At 38.5% G+C, this 20,350-nt stretch overlaps 1 protein-coding gene across 4 annotated transcripts in view; it reads right to left on the bottom strand.

The window, feature by feature from the left end:
* Window positions 1-20,350, bottom strand: part of NRIP1 (nuclear receptor interacting protein 1) — a 96,812-nt gene that overhangs the window by 53,335 nt on the left and 23,127 nt on the right. For all 4 annotated transcript variants that reach the window (XM_088051398.1, XM_014253566.2, XM_014253568.2 and 1 more), the window contains one exon: window positions 14,565-14,649. The gene's annotated coding sequence lies outside the window, so the exon portion shown is untranslated. The remainder of the gene's footprint in view (window positions 1-14,564; window positions 14,650-20,350) is intronic.

The raw sequence follows: 20,350 nt of genomic DNA, 5'->3' as shown, positions 1-20,350 counted from the left end.
CATCGCAGCCTTTTATACAACAGGCATAAAAGGAACAAATTAATTTTTAAAGAGCAAAAGATGAAAAATATATAGCTGTGCTTCATAACTCATAGCAGGTTTCCAAATTGTAATCAATATTTTCTTTTGCATTTAAGAACTGCTGAATCTTAGTGCCTTTTAGATGTCCTAGTGCCAGAAATAATAATTTTATTATAGATAACTGTATGTGATTAGAGTTTGACTGTAGTTTTTGAAGTTCTCTGCAAAGCCAATATGGGTTAAGTGCCCATTTGTATTGTTATAAAACTTCTTTACAGTACTGTAATACAATACTCAAGCAGCAGACTCTGAGCTAATATTTAGCATACAACCTGATAACCTCATATAGACCCAAACACAGCTGGAAAACCTAAAGTCTACAGCGAGTTCAACAATATTTGTATTATTTTATTCAAAAGTTTAAAAATACAGGTGTCAAAGTAACTCCTCAAAGCAGGAATAATATTTGGAGAAAGTAACTTATCAGTCAATTGAACTATTCAACAATTACAGCATGTGCAGTACTATGGACCACTGACAACTCATTTAGTCCAATGACAACAAAAAGAGGCTTTCTCTCCCCCATGTACAAGCTCCTTAGCCAGTAAAGATAACTAGCACTTTGTCCAAATTCTACAGATAGCAGTCTGGGGCCAAGTGCAAAGCTGTGTGAAGGATAATCTTCCAAAAAACCTAGCCAGTGCCATTTAAAAATAAATAATCTAAATCAAATCAACAAAAACTAAATAACCCCAACATAAAAATTTTACAATCTAAAACATTTTTACTTAAGAAGTAAAGAAGTTGGGTTGTTTTTTTTACTTTACAGATCAGATCCAGGTAGAGCATAAAATGTTCAAATAATATGACAATTAAAATTAACTGTAAAAGAACCTGTGGGAAGAAGTGGATAGCATTTCTCCATGTACGCCAACAGGAAGCACCACAGTCTGCTTGTATTACTGGGAGAAAGTCTGGTGATTCTCCCAGCAATTATGGACTAGAGCAGATCTCTTCCAAGCCCATTTGGACATTAGGAAAAGGTTGTTCACTGAGAGGACAGTCAGTGGAACAGGCTCCCCAGGGAAGTGGTCATGGCACCAAGCCTGCCAGAGCTCAAGGAGCCTCTGGATGACACTCTCAGTCATGTGGTTCAGGTCATTCTGCAAGGAGCAGAGACAGGGACTCAACAAGCTTTATGGCCCCTTTCCAAATCAAGATATTTTATGACTTTTTACACATATTTTTAGTCATCAAAATGTTGATAACCTATTAAGACTTATCAAAAGGCTTTTTTGATTTGGAAATATCCAATTTTGCTTTTTCTACTCCTTTGTTCACAGAAGGATGTCAATACTTTGTGATAGGTCTCCTGCAGTCTTTAGGGCAAAGCTCTTTAACACCATTTATTGAACAGGGGTTACCTATAGAAATTCCTAATTCAGACAGCTGATCAGCTGCACAGATTAAAGACTGAAGTGAGTGGTCCTCATAAATTCTTTTTTGTTTGTTTTTGTGAGTTGGCTTTGTTTAAATTACCAAACACATTCAGAAGTTACTGTAGCAATATTTGCCTTTTCATCCAATACTAGGTTAGAATAGTCACTTATTAACTGTGGCAGAGCTGTATTTTACAATGAAAGAAGGTAAAACAGATGAGTCAGGGCTTGTGTTTCAATAAAATTTCCTTTAGCAAAACTGGAGCAAGTATCTCATAAACCTGATTCAGAAATATCGTCTACTTAAATACCTGGCTAGGTATTTTCTTTACATTGAAGAAGTGCTAAAAATAAACAAAACTGGAAAAGGGAGACAAAATAAAAGGGGGGAACACCCAGAAAGCTTCCAGCACTGACACAAGTCTCTCAGAAGGAAACAGTCACCTTTTTGTTCAGAGAATCACCTAACGTATGTTACTAATTTTATTTATTAACTTTTATTTAACCCAACTTTTGCTGCTTTTCTTGATTACCAAGGAGACTCAGGTGAGCCTACTGAGGAGGGAGACAGCAATAAAATATATCAAAATCATCAATCCCAGTCTCCTGCTTTCCTTTATTTCCACTTGTGCTCTCGTGCAAAGCTTTCCTTAGACATCCTCCAGCTCTCCCAACTCTGATCAGTAACACCACTCTATTTTCTCATCCCACAGCAGGCTCAGGAAATGAAGATGGCACAAACATTTATGCTTTTAATATGACAAATAACTGCACCTCTTTAAAACTGCTCCCATGAGAGCAATACCACAGCCCATGCCTTTACCAGTGAAGTGGCAGGACTGAAACTGAGCTGTAATATCAATCTGTGTACTTTGTCTTTATGTGTAAGGAGTCACTCTTGCTATTTTCTTGTATTTCCATATCTAATTAAGTGAATATGTGCAAGCTTTCTCTCAAGTGTGCAACGCCAACCTTTGTGCAAGCAAAATCTCAAATTATTTGACAGTGGTTTCAAATGAAAACTCTTTAGTGGGGGCTAGACAATTGCCACTGGTAACACTGAATCCTGACTGCATCATTCATTTACGCAGGTAACAGAGCTTCTGCCTCCATAAGTAAGAGAGGTATTTAACTTCTCAGACTAAAACACAGGTGCCTTCTAATCTCCAAGTCTACTAAGAGACAAACATAAAAATCAAAGTAAGGTATACTTGATCTGTTTGTTTCTGAATATAGACTGCCTGGTGAGAGGGTTACCTGTTGTCACACCTGGCCTTACTTTTGTCCCTGTCTCCACCACAGGCTAATCTCATGCAATGCACTGCCAGGAAGATATTGCCCTTCCTGCTAGTTCTATGCAAGCATCTTTTCCCAGTATTCTGTTGTTAAATAATGCCTCTGTGGAACGACAACCAGGTGTTTGTCAGTGCTAAACTAAAGCAATGCTGGCATAAGCCTGTGGGACCCTGGGATGGCTCTCTCGCTACAGACTTTCCTTCTGGATGCTCTGGCTAACTTAATACCCCACACATCTTAGCCTGCCAAGTTTTAACAGTCCCATTCTTACCCTGTTTTAGTGTGCATGTGGTTTTCTGCTCCAAAACACAGTGCAGTGCTATTTCCAGACACCATTTCTGTGCTCCTGTGCTACAAACAATCATTAGCATAAGAAATGAAAACCACAGTCAGACTTAGGGAACGGAATCACTTGTCCCCTAGGTCTGTCCAGCAAAAGGAAACAACAATACCCAGACTACCAAGCCACAGAAGACCCTACTGTTTCACCAATTTTCACACTAAGCTCCCCCTGAAATGGCAATGGGTTAAGGAACTGACTCCTCCTTGGAAAAGGCACATTTACAATTTGCAATGTAGCTATTAAAAGGAACAATTAAATGTTAACATATTAGAAACAGTGTTAACTGGTTATGAACTCAACCTTTACCTCTAAAAACAGCTCACTTCGGGCAAGCAGTAGGGCTATTTCCCCTAAATTTAGGTGTGCTCCATTTAAGCCTGATGTTCTCTCACACTCAGTGTCAAAGCTTATGAGAGCAGGAAGCACTGAATCAGGACAGGTTTCCCTCAAAAACAGAATAAATATTTTTAAGCATCAGAAACATGCAATTTTGTATGTTGAAAGAGAAACAGCTATCCCTTTAAAAAGCCTCTTTTAGGACCAAAATATTTTAGGTTCCCTTTCTCACAGCTATATGTTCACATGCTCTAATCTATTTTTAGAACGTCCTTCCTAGATTAATTTTTAAACTTCAGTCTGGACACTTTTCACCCTCTCTCTGCCTAGATATCCCTGTTCCACTACTGAAGGCTGCAAGGACATGGAAGTCAGACTGCCACAGGTCTGCATCCCACCCTTTCCTACTAAAAGTAGGAAAAAACAACAGAGGGATCGAGAGCCTGTGGAGAGGAACAGGGCACAGCACTTAGAGGGCGAGAGCCATAACTTCCTACAGCAGGCAAGCTATTACATGTACTTTCAGTCACAGCAGATGATGACTTAAAGCCATCTCATTAAATGCTGCAAGGCTTAAAAAGAAGGAAAAAACCATCTATTCCCCAACTTTCAAAGAAAAGAGCATAAATAAAAATACTTGACTTCATCCATAAAGTAACCAGCCCAGATTTAGGCTTGACAGTATCTCTGTAAGAGAATCAACCCACCATAGACTTTACAGGAAAAATACTTAACTAAGCCTTCTGGCAGTTCTCTTTAGATACAATTCTACAGCTTTAGCTATGTTAGCTCACAAATGTGACAATTTCAACCCAAGCCTGTTTACAGGCTTTTATTTAGAAGGGTCTTGTACCTGGAAGTCTGTATATATCACAAATCTTTTGAAAGGAAACAGATTTCAGACAACCACTGATGTCAGTGTCAACTATTTAAGGAGTAGTGAGTTGCTTTAGACTAAGCCAGTTCTTCCCATTCCACTCACAAACAGCTGGGAAAAACAATGTAAAGGTGATTAAAAGGAGTGCATGGCGGGAGGGATTTAACCAGTTACTTTACATAAAATGCTCAATGAGCAATTTCTGTGGACTAAAATTTAATCTGACATTAGTTCAGACATCTGTTTTTTCATGTGTGTAGTCCCAAGGAGTGGTAAATAGCACTTGTAAACTGAGGGGAAGCTGTGCCCACAGATCACAGAATATCAAAATATCCAGTGCTGGTCAAATCCAGCAGGAGACAAGCCTCCCAGCCATGCCACGGCCACTGAACTCCTCAAATAAACCACTTCTGCATTTCCAGACAAAAACATGTTCTCCACATTACACATGAGCAATCTGCAAAGACTAAAGAGCGCACACGAGGTAACCAAGGAGAGCTAATAAAAGCACAGATATTACACCTGTTTCTTCTCTTCTGTGATCTCATTTTAGTAATTACCAGTTATTTCTACATATCTTAAGAGACTTGTAAATAACAAATACAGGAACACAGTGCTGGAATATACCAGGACTGTGCACCACGTACAGGGAGTCAGAACTCAGGAAAGTGAGTTGACGAATTATGTTTACACATTTTTAATATAGTCTAATGATTAAATCAAAAAGGAAAATAGTAAGGATATTTGCCCTTATCTTAATCAGCAAGGCTGTTTATGCAGGCTGAAAGGTAAGCATGTGTTTGCTTCTCCATCTCATTTTTATGTATTACAACTGAAGAGCATTGCATTATTTGAACTCTTGAAATCATAAGAAGCCTCCAAACAATTTTTGCAGAAATGATACTTAAAAATTTCACATTTAATCCATCCAAGCAAGACCTATTTTACCCAGAAAGAAGGCTCTCACTTGTCAGAAAGATTCAAAAGCATACAAAATAAACACAACTCCCTTCCCAAACTTCTAATAATACATTTTTCCTCCTAAAATTTCTACAAGTAAGTCATTACAAGATCAATTATGTCACAAAGGGGCTTTTTTTCCCTAATTCTTCCAAACAAGAACATATGAGGCCATTTGATTGATATCTTAAGTACAGAATCTAAACTGAGACTGACAACCAACCAGCAAAATACAACCCCAAAACTGACCACACCTAAAAAGATGATCACAGTAGGTGCTTCATCCCAGAGAGATGGAAGGGGCTCAGGAACTGTAAAAAATGGTTCCCATCCATGACTTCCCTCTCACTCTTAGAAGCATTTGCAGTTCCCAGTATCACCAGCCCTACTATACCTGCTGTTACATGCCCTTTCACACAGTCTTTCCCCTATCTACGTGATATCTGCAATAGCCAGAAACATTGCAGTATCTTCAGTTACTTTCCAGAATTATTTTAAACAACCACTACTATTTCTGCAAAGCAGGACATCCTGCCAGAGTCTTCTGAATCCTGAAGATAATGTCCATGGGACATGGGCAAGTTTTTAGATTTAAAAAAAAAAAAAAAAAAAAATTAAGAAAAGCCACACATTGGACAGCTGCATCTCCAAGCAACTCTCTTTGCTCAGCAAGGTACAGCAGCGAGTAAGGAGACAACACACCCTGACTTGTGCCATCTCCCTGCAGGGAAGGGACGTTCTGCACAGGAATGGAGCAGGTCACCAGGGTCAGCAGCACTGCCACAGATAAACCTGACAAAGTCCACCTGCCACAGCACCAAGCAATAAGCTAACAAAAATTAGATCACATAGCAGACCTCCAAGTGTTTATAGCCCATGACTCAACTTTTCCTCCTGTACAGTGACCTTTACAGAGGACAGGAAAAGGAGGTGAGCATGCTTATATGTTAAATTCATACAATCCATTATCCAAAAGAGTAACTGGTATCACAGGCTCCAAATCTACTTAAGAAGCAGAACAGCAGTGGCCCATGATATCCCCAGAAGGCCAGAACAGAGGAAATTTGATTGTTTTTGTGCTCCTGGTATCTTGTGAAGCATGCACAATTTTTCTCAAAAAGTAACAACAAGGTCATAAGATAGAAGACACAGAAGTAGTGTGATCATCAGCACAAAGAGGAGTTTTTAAAAACCTGCCTTAATGCTCGAGTTCAGGTTTTCAGAGACAGAACACAGCTGACATTTGCCTGGACAAGACATCAGAACTAGAGGAATCATACAGCATTGCAACCCAAAATACTCAGCATTACCCCAAAAACAGTGCTCAAATACTGTTCAGTTCCTATACCAAGAGTTAGAATACTCTGAAAACAAAACCAGAGCAGGGTAAAGCAAAAGTGAAATTGCCTGGAAAGCCTGAAGGGCACAGTGAACAGATCCTTTTTCCACTTAGGAAATTCACTGTAGAATATCACTAATGGTAAAACTTGAGGTCCAGAAGATAAAGTTCAGCAAAGTGACCTTTTATGCATTTCAGATCAAAAACCAGTTGGGTCATATACATGCTCAGATAGCCTTGGGCATATGACAAACAAGCTTAAAAAAGAAAAAAGACTGTGAGCAAGCACCCCAGACAGCTGTGCTCAAGAGCTATATCCACGAGACACGTTCAAACTTTCATGTTTGATATTGTAATCTAAAGACGAGCCAGAGTTCAGTAAATAGTAAATGTGATTCTGCACAACCTTGTTATCTTTCCATCTCAACAGTTAAACCTGTGTGAGAGAGTGCAAAGAGGTTACAAAATACTATCAGCACAGTTTATTAAATGGTCTTTTTGCATTTATTTTGTACCAGGATAAAATTTAAGGTAGCAGAGACTTAAACACCAGTAAGTCAGAGGTCCAGGACGGATTCTTGACAAATCCTTTGGACCTCCAGAGGCAAGAGCAAATTTTTCTTCAAGAAATTCTGTGCTATTACGTGGCCACTGTTTAACAGATTTGAGCAGTTTTGCTTTTAGTATGTTAACTAAGCAAAAGTGAATGGCAAAGAGTGCATAGATTCTTCTCTGATTGTCCATAAATAGGACCCAAAGTAACAGATTATGGGGATTTTTCTGCTGGTTTTGCCTTTCCTCCCCATAGTCATATACCTCTAGAGATCCATTATTCTGGGAGTTCTAGGACTTTAACCTATGATCTTGGAATTCAGGTGAGATTTTGGACTTAGAGAACTCAACAGCACCACTCCTGATTTCAAAACCAAAGGATTTCACACTTATCTGTGGTGATTGTTCCACCTCCCCAACCCCCCCCCCCCACACTCCTTTTGGATCATTATATTCTGGTTTTGAACTTTAGCTTCTTATACTTATCACACCTCACCCAAAGAGATTTTGCTATTCACCTTCGGAATGCAACTTTAAATCATTTCAATTTATGGTTGCTATTATAAATTCAAGAAAAAAACAAGCTATTGTCTTATCTTCACACTTAGGAAGAATAGAACCTGAAACCTTCAGCTCTTGCAAAAATGGGAGGGCAAGGGGTGCTCTGGGGTTTGAGTTACAGAGTATCTCCACAACTGGAAACCGTGGAGTAAGACTACACATTGAATTAATGAGCGTTTGAAGGAGATTCTCATTATTGCATAATTACTTTAGCACAAAAAAATGCAAGTAACCAGAAGAGAGTTAGCTACCTCAGTAGTGAGGAGCCCACATGCTTCTCCTGTTAGATGAGAGAAATTACAAAAAACAGGTACTCTGCAAACCAAGGTAAAACCAGTCAGAAGTCCTTGATGCCCAAATGGATCCAGAAATCTGTTCAGAAAGTTGTGTCCACATTTCACATAGCTTTGTCCTTCCCCACCAAACTCAGTCCAGTATAGGACTGGCAGAACACCCTTGCTTGGATACCACAACCCAGCAGGGATATCTGCCTCTGCATGTGGAAGTTGCAATCCTAGAAAAACAGCGCGAGACGAAAAAGGTGTGGGAAAAAGTTTTTTGGGGGTCTTTTTTTTCTATTAAATATGACACTTGTCACGTACTCATCTCTTTGCCAACTACAAAAACTCCTGAGTGGAGAGCAAAAAAAAAAAAAAAAACCAAAAAACAATCCACTCAGGCAAGCAATTTTTTCCATAAATGATAAGCAAAACAACTCTAGTCAAACAAAGTTGAAGGCTACTGGCAAGAAAATTGAGGCCCTAGGCCCAGTTCTTTCTATCGCCGGAGAAATGAAGGCAGAAACCAGTATCTTGATGTTCTTCCCTGCTGTTTCACTCTGCTTTCTCACTGTATTTCTGCAGCAGTGGGAATAAAGACAAAAGAAGCACCAAAGAACAAAGCCTGAATCTCATTCTGGCAAAAACAGGGAGGGGGAACAAAAGACAGAGTGGAAGTGGATGGACTACTTATAGCAATTATTGTCAAACATTTTTGCACTTCCTTCCTTAATGTAGCTCCTTTTGTACACAAAGGCCTCCAAACAGTTCTGAGAGGTTCCCTTTGTAAAACAAGGAGAAAGGAAAACTGTAATAAGACTATGCAATGAAGATAAATTTTCCCAATAATGCAAGCTACAGGAAACACATGGAGGTCAAATAAAACTATTATTTGCCTTTTCAAACACTATTTTCTTCAGCTGCTAAATAAAAACATTATGAAGCCATTTTACACAGTAAAATTTAACCTTCTATTAACCTTCCATATTAAGTAAACAAACCTTTCTAGCCAATAAGCATCATTGTGAACTCTCCGAGATGATAAGCAATACCTTAATTACATTCATTTACATGACTTTGAAATTGTTCCAGACCAAAGTCAACAACTACAAGGTCAAAGAGTATGGAAATCTAAAATAAGGAGAAATCCATAGTCGGCCAGTTCACAAGGATTGTGCAGCATCCTTTCTAACCCAGCATGCAAAGGGTCAGGGATAGCAACCACGTACTTGCTTCTCATCAGTTAGATTAAAAAAGCAAATCCTCTGAAACACCAAAGACCAAATTCATCCCTTTTTTTTTTTTTTTTTTGTTTTGAAGACTATTCAAAGTTGAAAGCAATGGACACTTCAGAATTGTTTTTTATAATGCCTAATGGCCAGTCAATCTGTATGAATACCTTAGGCAAATGTTCTATAACATTCTAACTGAAAGCCACAACACAAAATATGCTTTTAAAAAACACATCCACACCACTGAGAACTAGTGAATATTTGGTACAGTGCCTTTATACTTGGGAATCCTAAATGGATGAGTTTACAACTTTTAGAATGCTACATGAAAACTTCATCGCTTCATCCATGCTACACTTAGAGCAGGAAATGCTAAAAATGCTCAAAAAACAATTACAAAAAACTTTTAACTATGACTGTTGCAAGAAACTTCATAAAGTATGACATGCCCTGAAACAGCAGAAAAGTAGACACAGTCCATCCACTCCTAAGATATTAGATAATGGCTCAGATATGATCAATAGCAATCAAATTAGCCAAAATGGAGCACACATGCACGCTGCACTGAGGGATCATTTCAGGATTACATTTTGTGTATTATAACCATGAAATTGTAAGAAATATACATATACAAAAATATAAAAGTATAGTTTTTGGATTTAGGCACTCCCATATCAATACACTGCAGCTGACAACATTTTCTTAGTATTAAATTAGATAAATCTCCCTACACCCTACTTTACTAACCAAGCACTTTTTATACAACTCTCAAGCCAACAACCTTCTGCAATTTAAGTATGATTTAGTGCAAGAGAAGCAATGAGTATTATAAAATTTATGCTTGTTCACCTTCTCTCCCCACAGAGAAGGGCAAGACGTTTTTTCATGTAAATATGTATTAGATCCAAATCATTTAAATAGATATTATTCCATAGAGAACATGATGCTGCATATGCCCATTTCAGCTCCATGCTACTAAATAAACTGCAAGGTAATGATGTTGCCTTGCTCATTCTAAAGGACACTGAAAATATTTCTAGGCATTTCAAACAGAAGTAAAAGGAAGAGACTTTCACAGGGAGAAAGAAAAACTAGGGTGGCTCTCACAGAGCTTCCTAAAGTGAAGACAAGTTACTGGCAAATTAGTAAATCTCTTTAGGAACAGATCACAGCTGCCACAGAAAAAATACAGCTCAGGTACATGGAATCTTTACAGCATAAACAGCAAATCATTGCTGTCATCCAATTTCATTTTCTTTTAAATGGAGAAGGGAAAGATAATCACATTTGCAAGGAGAAAACCAAGAAACTTTGGACAGGTGACTTAATTCTAAAAGTTAACGTAGAAATGCTAAATGCAAGGTGCCAAATGCTAATTTGTCTCTAATATCTCTCAGCTATATTTAGCTACAAGTGTCACTGCTTGAATGGAAAAGAGACAGAACAGGGAAAACTTAAAACAGTGCCTTGAAAATGAGAGCTTTAAGTGTGAATTTTAGGTGAATGCATGAATTTAGGTGAATGAATGAATATACGTCCCTGCTTTTCACAAAATGCACTGGAAGTTAATCAGCATGTTACACAAAATCTAAGTTCACAATTTCTTTCTAAATCATGTATATATTTAAAGTGAAGAAGACTGTCATTTGACTTGAAGCTATCACATACCATTTGGGCCACAGTCAGTAATCTTACAATACAGTCTGACCTCTACTTGATTTTAAAATAGGATAATCACCTTCAACTGTGTATGAACCTTGAACATTATCAAAAACAGTTTTATTGCATCAACGATTTATTAATAGTCTTATATTAATAGTAATGTAACTTTGACTTTACAAAGTCATAAAGATGACAAGAAACACAGTCAAGACTTATCGTGCTACCTATTTTATTTTAGGCTTCTAAGGCAACCTCATGACACAATCAGAAAAACTATCCTGAAAGTAAGAGCTACAAAGGAAAAACAACAGAGTACGCATGTGTCATCCCCAGTTCAACAGCAAAGCAGGAAGGATACAGACAGTATAATGAGTTCAGACAAGTACTGAAACCTTTCAAGTACCAAAACTGTCCTGCAGCCAACTGTGCTTGGAACTGGAGAAGTGCTCGTGCTGAGACAGGTAACCTCTGGACAGCACACGAGCAGCGACTGCAGTAAGGAAGAGGCGTGAGCCTTACGTGGGAACGCGCTAAGCCAGATTCCCCTTCCAAGCAAAGCGCTGCAGAAAACCCAAAGCCTACAGGCTCACATTCAAAACAAACCTGAGGAAGGAGGAAATGTTCCTCCCAGAGTGTTTCTGGTTCCCAATACTCACTGTGGCACCCCTGCTGCACGGTCACTTTTAGAGCTGCTGGCCTCATTGCAGCACAGTTTAAACAAAGAGCAGCTAAGAAAGTACAACATTCTATAACTGGCATTTACAGCATCGGCCTTGGACTCCTAATCTTTACCAGACGGGCACACAAATCAATCTATCAGCTCATAAAGGTATGCTTTTTAACCTCCAAAACAGATGGGATTGGCCAGAAACGTCTGGCATGTCAAACTGCTAATCACGGCTGCCCTTTGCACAAAATAACCCACTTAAGTTAAGGCATGGTTGCTCTGTAACAGACATTAGTCTGTGGGAAACCCATTTAACTGTCACATACTCCCGCCACTCTTGCTCTCCCTTAATTAAGCCTAATGCCTTATGCTTTGACCTTTTGCTCTAGCCTATTAACCCTATCTAGTACAAGTTCAAATATGTTAAACCTAAAAGTTTGCTTTTAATATTAAATGCGAGCTACAGAAAGAGTGAGGGATGCTTCTCTACCCTGCAAGTTACCAACCCCTGTGTTAGTCCTCACAAAATATGTCCAAACATTAATCAGTTTAGCAACAAAAAAAAAAAAAAAAAAAAAAAAGGAGTTTCTTCCACTGGCATAGCCTACATTTTCCTCTGCAGAGGAGAGAGAAGGGTGAGGAAAAAAAGAGATGTGAAACTTCTGCTAGCAACTTCATATCCTCAGGCTTTTGGGTTTTTATCCAACAAGAAAAGCACATGCTATCAGCCAAGATCATACTGCACTCATTTGCTGTTCTCTGAAACCCATCATTAAAAATAAGACATAATTGGTTTACAGTGACCAATTTCTCCTCAATTAAAGGCTGCCTCTGCCAACCCTCCTCACACTGAGTCACCATCTTGTTCTTTTGACGAGATAGTTACACTTACTGTTAGTCTGTAATTCTCATCTGCATCTCCAGGTGAGTTGCACCCTTTGAAGTTTCTCAGACTTGAACAGACTTAAAGACATAATTTATTCATTCTAGCCACACTTTTCCTTTTATGCAAGCTCAATTAAAGCATGGCTGCCTTCTGCTCCACCATCTCTTAATTCACAAAGGTTACACAGCATCAACAAGACCAGGAGATACGTTTCTAAAGCAGTACTCTTTTGGAGAAAGTCTACCCTAAGGGTCCAGAACTCTGACTTAAACAAGAACTCTAATTCCAGAGACAATAACAAACCTCTGATCAAGACAATAAACCTCTGATCTAAACAATAAAGCTATTTATGTATGCAAGCAAGCTTGGTATACCAACAGAAGTATTCCACAATTAGTGCTCATAACTAGTAAACAAACCTATTCCCCACTCCAAAAAAGCAACGATGGCTGCCCATAACTGCTTTGTAATATAGGTTAGAAACAGAAAACAGAATGCAAACTGTGTGGGGATTACCAGCCATGTATACACTGACAAACATATTCTCAAATCTTTAGCTTAACCACCTTACCAACAAGTTGAACACTTGGTGCAACATCCTTCTTTACAGCTTATGATTCTGCAACTCTGACTAAACAGAATTCCTTTTAAAAAGAGAAAACAATCTTGAACCAAAGCTTTGAATTACTTTAACTGTTTTTGAAGATGTGAAAGATTTCAAAAGCCTTGTTGCTGCAAAAGCCACTGTCTACTAAGTTCTATTAAAGCTGTATAAGAGACCATCTGCTGCTGATCACAACAATTCTCCAGTTTTAAATTGCTAATTAATTAATTATGTTTTAATTCCAAAGTGCCTGTGTTACTGATTCTGAGACCAGCAAGTAATACCATTAACTTTTCTGTAAATACAATTGCTCAGACAACTAAAAGATACACTACAGCCAACACTCAACTTACATTTTTGAAAAGTCAAATAGCAATAACACTGGGGGGAAAAAATAGATCCCTAATCTCAATTTCTGGTTATTTCCAAAGCACTGATTCTGGTTAAATCCAAATCTCTACAATTTTAAAAGTGCAAATATTTTCTAATGATTTCATTTGGCTGTATTCTATTGTGTTGGAGATGCTCAAGCAGCACTACGCAGACCAACGTTGTATTCGAGTAAAGTCGAGCAACGCATGGATTTATTTACAATAAAAAAAAAAAAAAAAGAGAAAAATATATCCTTGCATCTGCAATCTGTGTCATTTCAATGGATACTGTCTGCAGGCTGGGATTTGGTATGACTGCCTCCAGCTTCTAGACCTTCCCTACTAATGCTCATAAAAGTTGCCACTGGAGGCAATGCAAATGAGTCCTAAGAGAGACCAGAAACAAAACAACAACTGCTTGTCAACCATTACATGCCCAAATTGTATTCTTTATGCTCATCAGCATTCTCAAGTTCTTAGGCACGCATGTAGGCCCACCGAGGACAGTGGGGCTACTCAAGTGAATAAAATGACTCACAAACCAAAGTGCATATACATAAGCAATCACTGGACAACACTCAGGGAATTATTCCCTGGTATCAAAGAAAAATAGGATTTAGGAAATGGGAACCAAGGGAGCAGATCCAAACAAAATGGCAGTGATGCTAAATGTCTACAAGCCATTGTAACATAATATCTAATAATGATTTTACTGTGACGGTCCCTTGCCACACAAGCTCAATTTGGATCTGTTTTATTTAAAAAATAACAGAGATGGTAACACAGGAAGTGTTATTTAATCTTCTCTTTCACTCCGAAATTACATATAAATCTAGTTCTTCACTATTTAGCTACCTCCCAAACAAGTGGGCTAAATCTTTAGAACTTAACAGCAAATTGCATACAAAAAGTTCAGATGTCACAAAAATACTTATTTTTCTTTAATCAGCACACATATTAAAAAAAAAACCCAAGTCTTACTGTAAAAGGGAGGGATTAACTTGAACATTTATCACTTCAACACACATTATAATCCTAAAAGGCTTATACATGGCACACAGTTGTCTGACAGCTTTGGTAAGACAAAGAACAAACCCCAAACCAAAGAGACAAGGCGAACAACCCAAACAAATTATTTACCTTGAATGTGGTTCCATTAGGAAAGCTCTTCCTTCAGGAGTCCAAGGATGCATTAACTTTCTTCTTCCAAAATTTCATGCTTGATCTGAAAAGAACAGCAGAAATCCCCCTATGAAATTCTGCAAATCATTCTTTCCTACCTAATATGCCTTGATCTACTTTCTTACTGTTGGTGTAATAGAAAGCAATGCTTGATTTTGGTTAGTACAAACTGCAAATAACATTTTTGTATCAGAAGAAAAACGTAGTTCCAAACTTCAGAAGTCAAAATCTTCCAGACAGAGTCATGAGTAAAACTAGTAGAAACAACTCATGTTGTCTAGACTTATACTAAGGGACATTATTCTGCAAGAACAAAATCCACATTCAACTCTAAGCCAGAGTCCTCTTTTCCTTCCTTTCATTCAGAAAACAGCTGTGACATGAAAGACCTCCTTCCTATGTAGTGGTTACTGCTTAACACTTCAAACTTACACCCATGAACATCAAAATCAGTTTTTAAAAAGCCCCTATTAATTTACATATACATAAGGAAAATATAAGAGTACAGTACAAAGGTGAGTGTAATGCTAAATGCAACAAAATTAGTCAGAAAAAACCAAACCAGTAGAGATTGTAATATTTGCTTTTGAGAGATTTAAGAACAGTATATAACACTATTTTATTTTAGTTACTTAATGTTATCCATTATAGTCATAACCTTAAAAGTTCTTCTCAGCACTTGTCTATTATTCTTAAGTGAAATTTTGCTAAAGGTTGCAAACTTACAGCTAGCCCAGATCATTCTTATTTCTACTATTTCAGCCTTGTTGTTACGACAAGCCTCAGTATTAGAGGTCTTTGAATTACCACCCAAGCAGCAAGCTCATTATGCATAAACTTTACAATAAAAAATACTTTAAATACAATAAAATTTACAAAATAATGAAAAAGAATAGACTTCACCACCACTTAGCTGAACTTTCCCCTCCCTCCTTCTGCTGGGAGAGTTCCTTTCCTTATTTCAACATCTTTGGCTTCTGTTCCCACAAAAAAAATGCATAGAGAAGATTTTAAACACAGAATTCCTCTAGCACCAAGGACCCCACAGGTGGATAGGATAGAGAGGGAAGAGTGGGAAGTGTGTGTGCTGGAGGAACATCTGAGCATTTATATTTCTCCCTCCACAAAACCACTTGGGCCCAAGCCAGATTAGAGAAAATATTTAACTCTGACCACAGCAACGTGCTTGCTAACTAGGAAAAAAAATACAGGTGTTGATCAATGGATCATCATCCAAAAAAACCCACCAATTCAAAGCTTTCAGGTACATGAAATAACAGCAGCATGCTGGACTACTTCCAGCACCAAGACCCAACAAAAGATGCCTAACAATAGAGGCAATTAAGCTGAAAAATAAGTAAATACCATGGAATTCTACATGCAGATGCTATTTTAAATCCTTCTTCCATATACATCACAAAATGAAAAGGCAAGTTGCACTACAGAAGGGGCACAATCTTCAAAATTTGTATTCAGCTTGGGGGGGCGGGGAAGATCTACCATCACAGTAAAAATTAACAGAGAAATGACAGGTACAGTGACAAAGGTGCTAATAAACATAGTTCAAAGCCTTCTCAACTCCATTTTACTGAAAGGGTAAATAAGCTGGATGTGAAATCTATTGTGGACAATGAAAAACAGGACAAGAGGTGCCAAAGACCAGATCATCATCTTCTTCATCAGAAGAAAGCAGTGTTATTAAAAAAAGAAATATTCATCTTTTCAAGCCACCTGAATTTGACAAAAATTGTTAATTCCAGTATTACTGCTTTATACTATAGATGTAGACAACAGATGTTTTTCACAACTGACAAGTGGGTGAATTTAGTAATTCCTACTTCTAAGAGAAGAGAGATTGCTATGTAGTAGGGAAAAACACAAAACAAGGCATAAAAACCCACTCCATACAGTACTGCCAACAAGGTCCAATGTATAGATGGGATTACCTTTAGGTCAGCATTCAACAGTCTTTTTTGTATTGTTCCAAATGACTACAAAAGATTTATGAGAGTTCAGTGAAAAGACAACAGAATTTGTTATTTCTGGGAAAAATTCCATATTCCTTCAATATGTTTTAAATAAAAAAATAACTTTTCTAGAATAATATTTTATTCCCAAACACTTTGCATCTGAACCACTTGCTTTACACACCTATCTGTTTTTGGAATGTTGATTTGTGCTGTTTTATGGACTACCAAACGCAGGATAAGTGATAACAGAACACCACCACCAAGGCCAACTCCTGGGGCAAGAACCATCATTTCTTTCCACATCTGAGGCAAGCCCTGCTTTTGACATCACTGAAAAGGCCTTTCCAGTTCACTTTCCCTCTCTCTTTTCACAATGGGTGTGGGCACAGAGAAGAAGCAGTAAACAGGTAGCTATGAATGTTAAAGTTTGCTATGGAAAAAAAAAATCAGAACAACAATACCAACACGAGGATCAGTGAGAACAAAAATACTGTTCATCTGTGAACAAGGCTTACTGCTTGGATACATTTCAAAACAGAACTTCATGGACTATTTTTTGGGGCAAATTAAATACTCTCTTATTTGTTTTCAAATAGGAGTTTCATTCAAGACTGGAACATGTTTTACATCTAGCACCTGATCTCTTCACAAGGACTCCCTCTCAACTTCCTTTCTTGAGAGGAAGAAGATCATGCCCCTCAAAAGTCTTTCCCAACACCAAGTTCCTTTCCTACGTTAAACTCGCTGTCTCAGAAACCAGTGACTAAAACAGAAGATCTGTAGCTTCTGCTTTGAATCCAATTTTGTCTACAAGCAAAATTAGTTTTCCTCTGCTGAAGGCAATGGTATTTAGAAATAAGTGGTATGAAAACAAAATTTCACTCAAGACAGGCAATTAAACAAGAGCAATGAGCACCAATAACAATTTAACTATGAGAAGACTATGCCAGAAGGGGTTTGACCCAAGCTTAGATGTCTAGCACCTGCTTCTTCCCCTTTCTATGCATGAATATTTATTTACATGAGTTTTAGTTTCTATTCTCCTTCTTCAACCATCAAGCCAAGTGACCTGCAACAGACAGCCAAATAAATTATCAAATTAATTCTTTCAAGTGCTAAATAGGTCTGCTAGCATTTCCAAGTATTTGAAATAAATAATCCAGAAAACCTAAAGAGCAGGCATTCATCTTTACCCAAACAGTCCCTCTGCCCATTTTTCCCAAGGAATATCATGAGTTTCCACATGATCCCAGATGTTCACCCCAAAGTACTGGCTGCCAACCTCTGTATGCTGTTTTCTAATTCAGTGTTTTCCAATGCAACTAGTGAATCCCTAACACTGAAATGTCCAAAAGCAATGCCACAACCCTGTTAAACACTTTCCCCCCTCTTTGCTGCAGGCAGGTTGGCACAGCTCAGAGTTACTGTTCTCTTGGCCTGTTGGCAGGAAGAAAGAGCAAACCACAAATGCTGTTGCCATTAACCTTCTTGCCTTTAGTTCAAGACTGTTTAGACAGACTGTCAAATTTATGCTTTCTATCTGTTTTGTACATTTATGCACATTCTTTCACACCTCCTCCTCTTGTTCAGGCCTCATTCCCTACCTGTGCACCTTTCTTGCTTGTATGTCATTGCCTGCCCTCCCGAGCAGCAATGATTTATAATTCAAAATTTGCACTTCTTGTCCCAAAAGGGTATTCATCCTTCTTAATCCATAGGATGGCTATCCTATTGACCCTGCCTCCTGCTCATCACGTGGGAGATGAGCTCTGTCCTGCCTGCAGACCCCACGCATGGGAGCCAAAGCTCCCCCCCCCCAGAAAACAGGCTTGTGCCCCCAAACCAGGCACCCAGCTGGGAACCCCACACTCTCCCCAAGCTCTCTTCTGGATCCCTTCCACTCCCTGCACATCCACATACAGGAAAAAGAAACACAACCACAAGACTTTTGGAGTTTGAGATACAGGCAAGCTCTGAAGAGCTCTTCAAAAATGTAAATTCACAAAAATCTTATGGTCTTCATGTCTTCTCCGATAGCTCTGCAAGGAGGTGTCAAGCACAGCCCTGGAGCAGGACAGCTGACTGGGAGAAATGCAACTCCATGGCTTTGCCTTGAGCAAGTTTGCGCATGTGCTCAGCACAATGCAGAACAGGATTTATCTTTTATTATAGTCACTGTCACTGGTAAAATTAACAGTGCTCTCACTGCTAATGATAATAAAGCTGGCATTATATAAACTTTCTGCTAGTGTTCAAAGCCTGAAAAATAAAGTTAGTTCTGAAGAGGAAAAATAAGCTTTATGCACACAAGACTTTGTCAAATCTTTTAAGCAAACCCTGTAATAAGTAAAACTACAGGTAAATACGAGCACCATAAAGTTAATTCATATCTGAGTTCTACAGCCTTCATTGAATCACTTAAAATTTTTTTTCTTGATGCCTTTTACAGAACAAATTTACCCCAAACACAACTATCAAACACTGCAGGTGATATAGCCAGTGATTAGATCAACCTTTTAAGTTTACAATATAAAAAGATTATTTACTTTTACTTCTTTATCAACACAGTTTTTTATGACTATAATAAGTTTTGGTTAGCACATCTTTCACTTGAGAAAAAGAAACAAGTATGGGGAGCAGAGAGGAAAAGCATGTTTCTCATCTGCAATTTTCTGCCAAAAGACTAAAAGGGAAAAAAAGGCAAAAACCTCAATCCAGCATGGTTTGGCATTTAACTGCATCTTGCATTCTGTGCATGCATGGCCTACAAAAACCTGGAACCATTGATAGCTCTCACTCATTAGATAACCCAGAAGCACAGGCCAGTCTAGCAGCAGGTCAGATTTCACCCCTGCCCAAAACCTGCAGTCACTACTCACCTCTTCCATCGCACTCACACAACACAAACACCCTTACACATGCATTTCACTCATGACTAACTTGCTCTCTTGCTTTGGAGTCTGTGTCAACCCTATCTTAGGAGACCACTGACAGAACAACAAGTCAAACTTCTCAACCAGAAGTTTGGGAAGACAGCTGCCTCACACAGCAAAAACCACAAAGCTGCCTGAACGCTGTTCTCGATGAGAACTTTTGCCTTCCAAGATGTTAGCTACTGATGCCCATAGAGCAGAATTACTCAGATGCCATTAAATCTGATCCCAACCACAAGATATCCTCAGCTCAGAGAGCTTTTGTCATCTGGCATCTTAATGTGTCACTCTCTCATGTGTTCAGTCAGCCCTAGAAGCAGTAAATCGCATTTGTGTATTAAAGAAAATGTTTCCTACTCGCTCAGGAATACGCCACCCCCTTTCCACAAGTGACTGCTTCCTCCCCATAAGTCTTCACAGATTGGATTCGCACTCTTTGTTAAATAAAGCTTTACGGTATCTCTGAACATTTATAGAGCCATGACTCAGTTAAATTCTAATCAGCCTGTGAGCTGTCTGACACTGCAGCAGGTCCCCTCAAAATAAAACAAGGAATAATATAGTCTCCAGATTCCAGAGAGATGAGGCAAAAGAGGACAACTTCCACTTCAGCCTTCTCAACAACAACAACAACATAATCCCAAAGCCAGAAATCCCACTGTTTTTTTTCCAACACCTTCAACACGTGTCAAGCATTTTAGCTGAATCTTTCTTTAAATTAAAAGCCCAGTAAATCACCAGAATACACAAGCGAGAAGAAGAAAGGTGCCGCACAGACACAAGGTTGTCTGCTCGCTACAACGTTGCCCCCCGTTTTGCCCATATTACGTTTCCTTAGGTT

Source organism: Pseudopodoces humilis, chromosome 2 (genome assembly GCF_049639895.1).
Source record: "Pseudopodoces humilis isolate 2021_Gansu_Grassland_sample_001 chromosome 2, ASM4963989v1, whole genome shotgun sequence".
In the NCBI taxonomy this organism is placed as follows: Eukaryota; Metazoa; Chordata; class Aves; order Passeriformes; family Paridae; genus Pseudopodoces; species Pseudopodoces humilis.
Note: the sequence above shows the minus strand (reverse complement) of the source record. Positions and strands in the feature narration are given on the sequence as shown.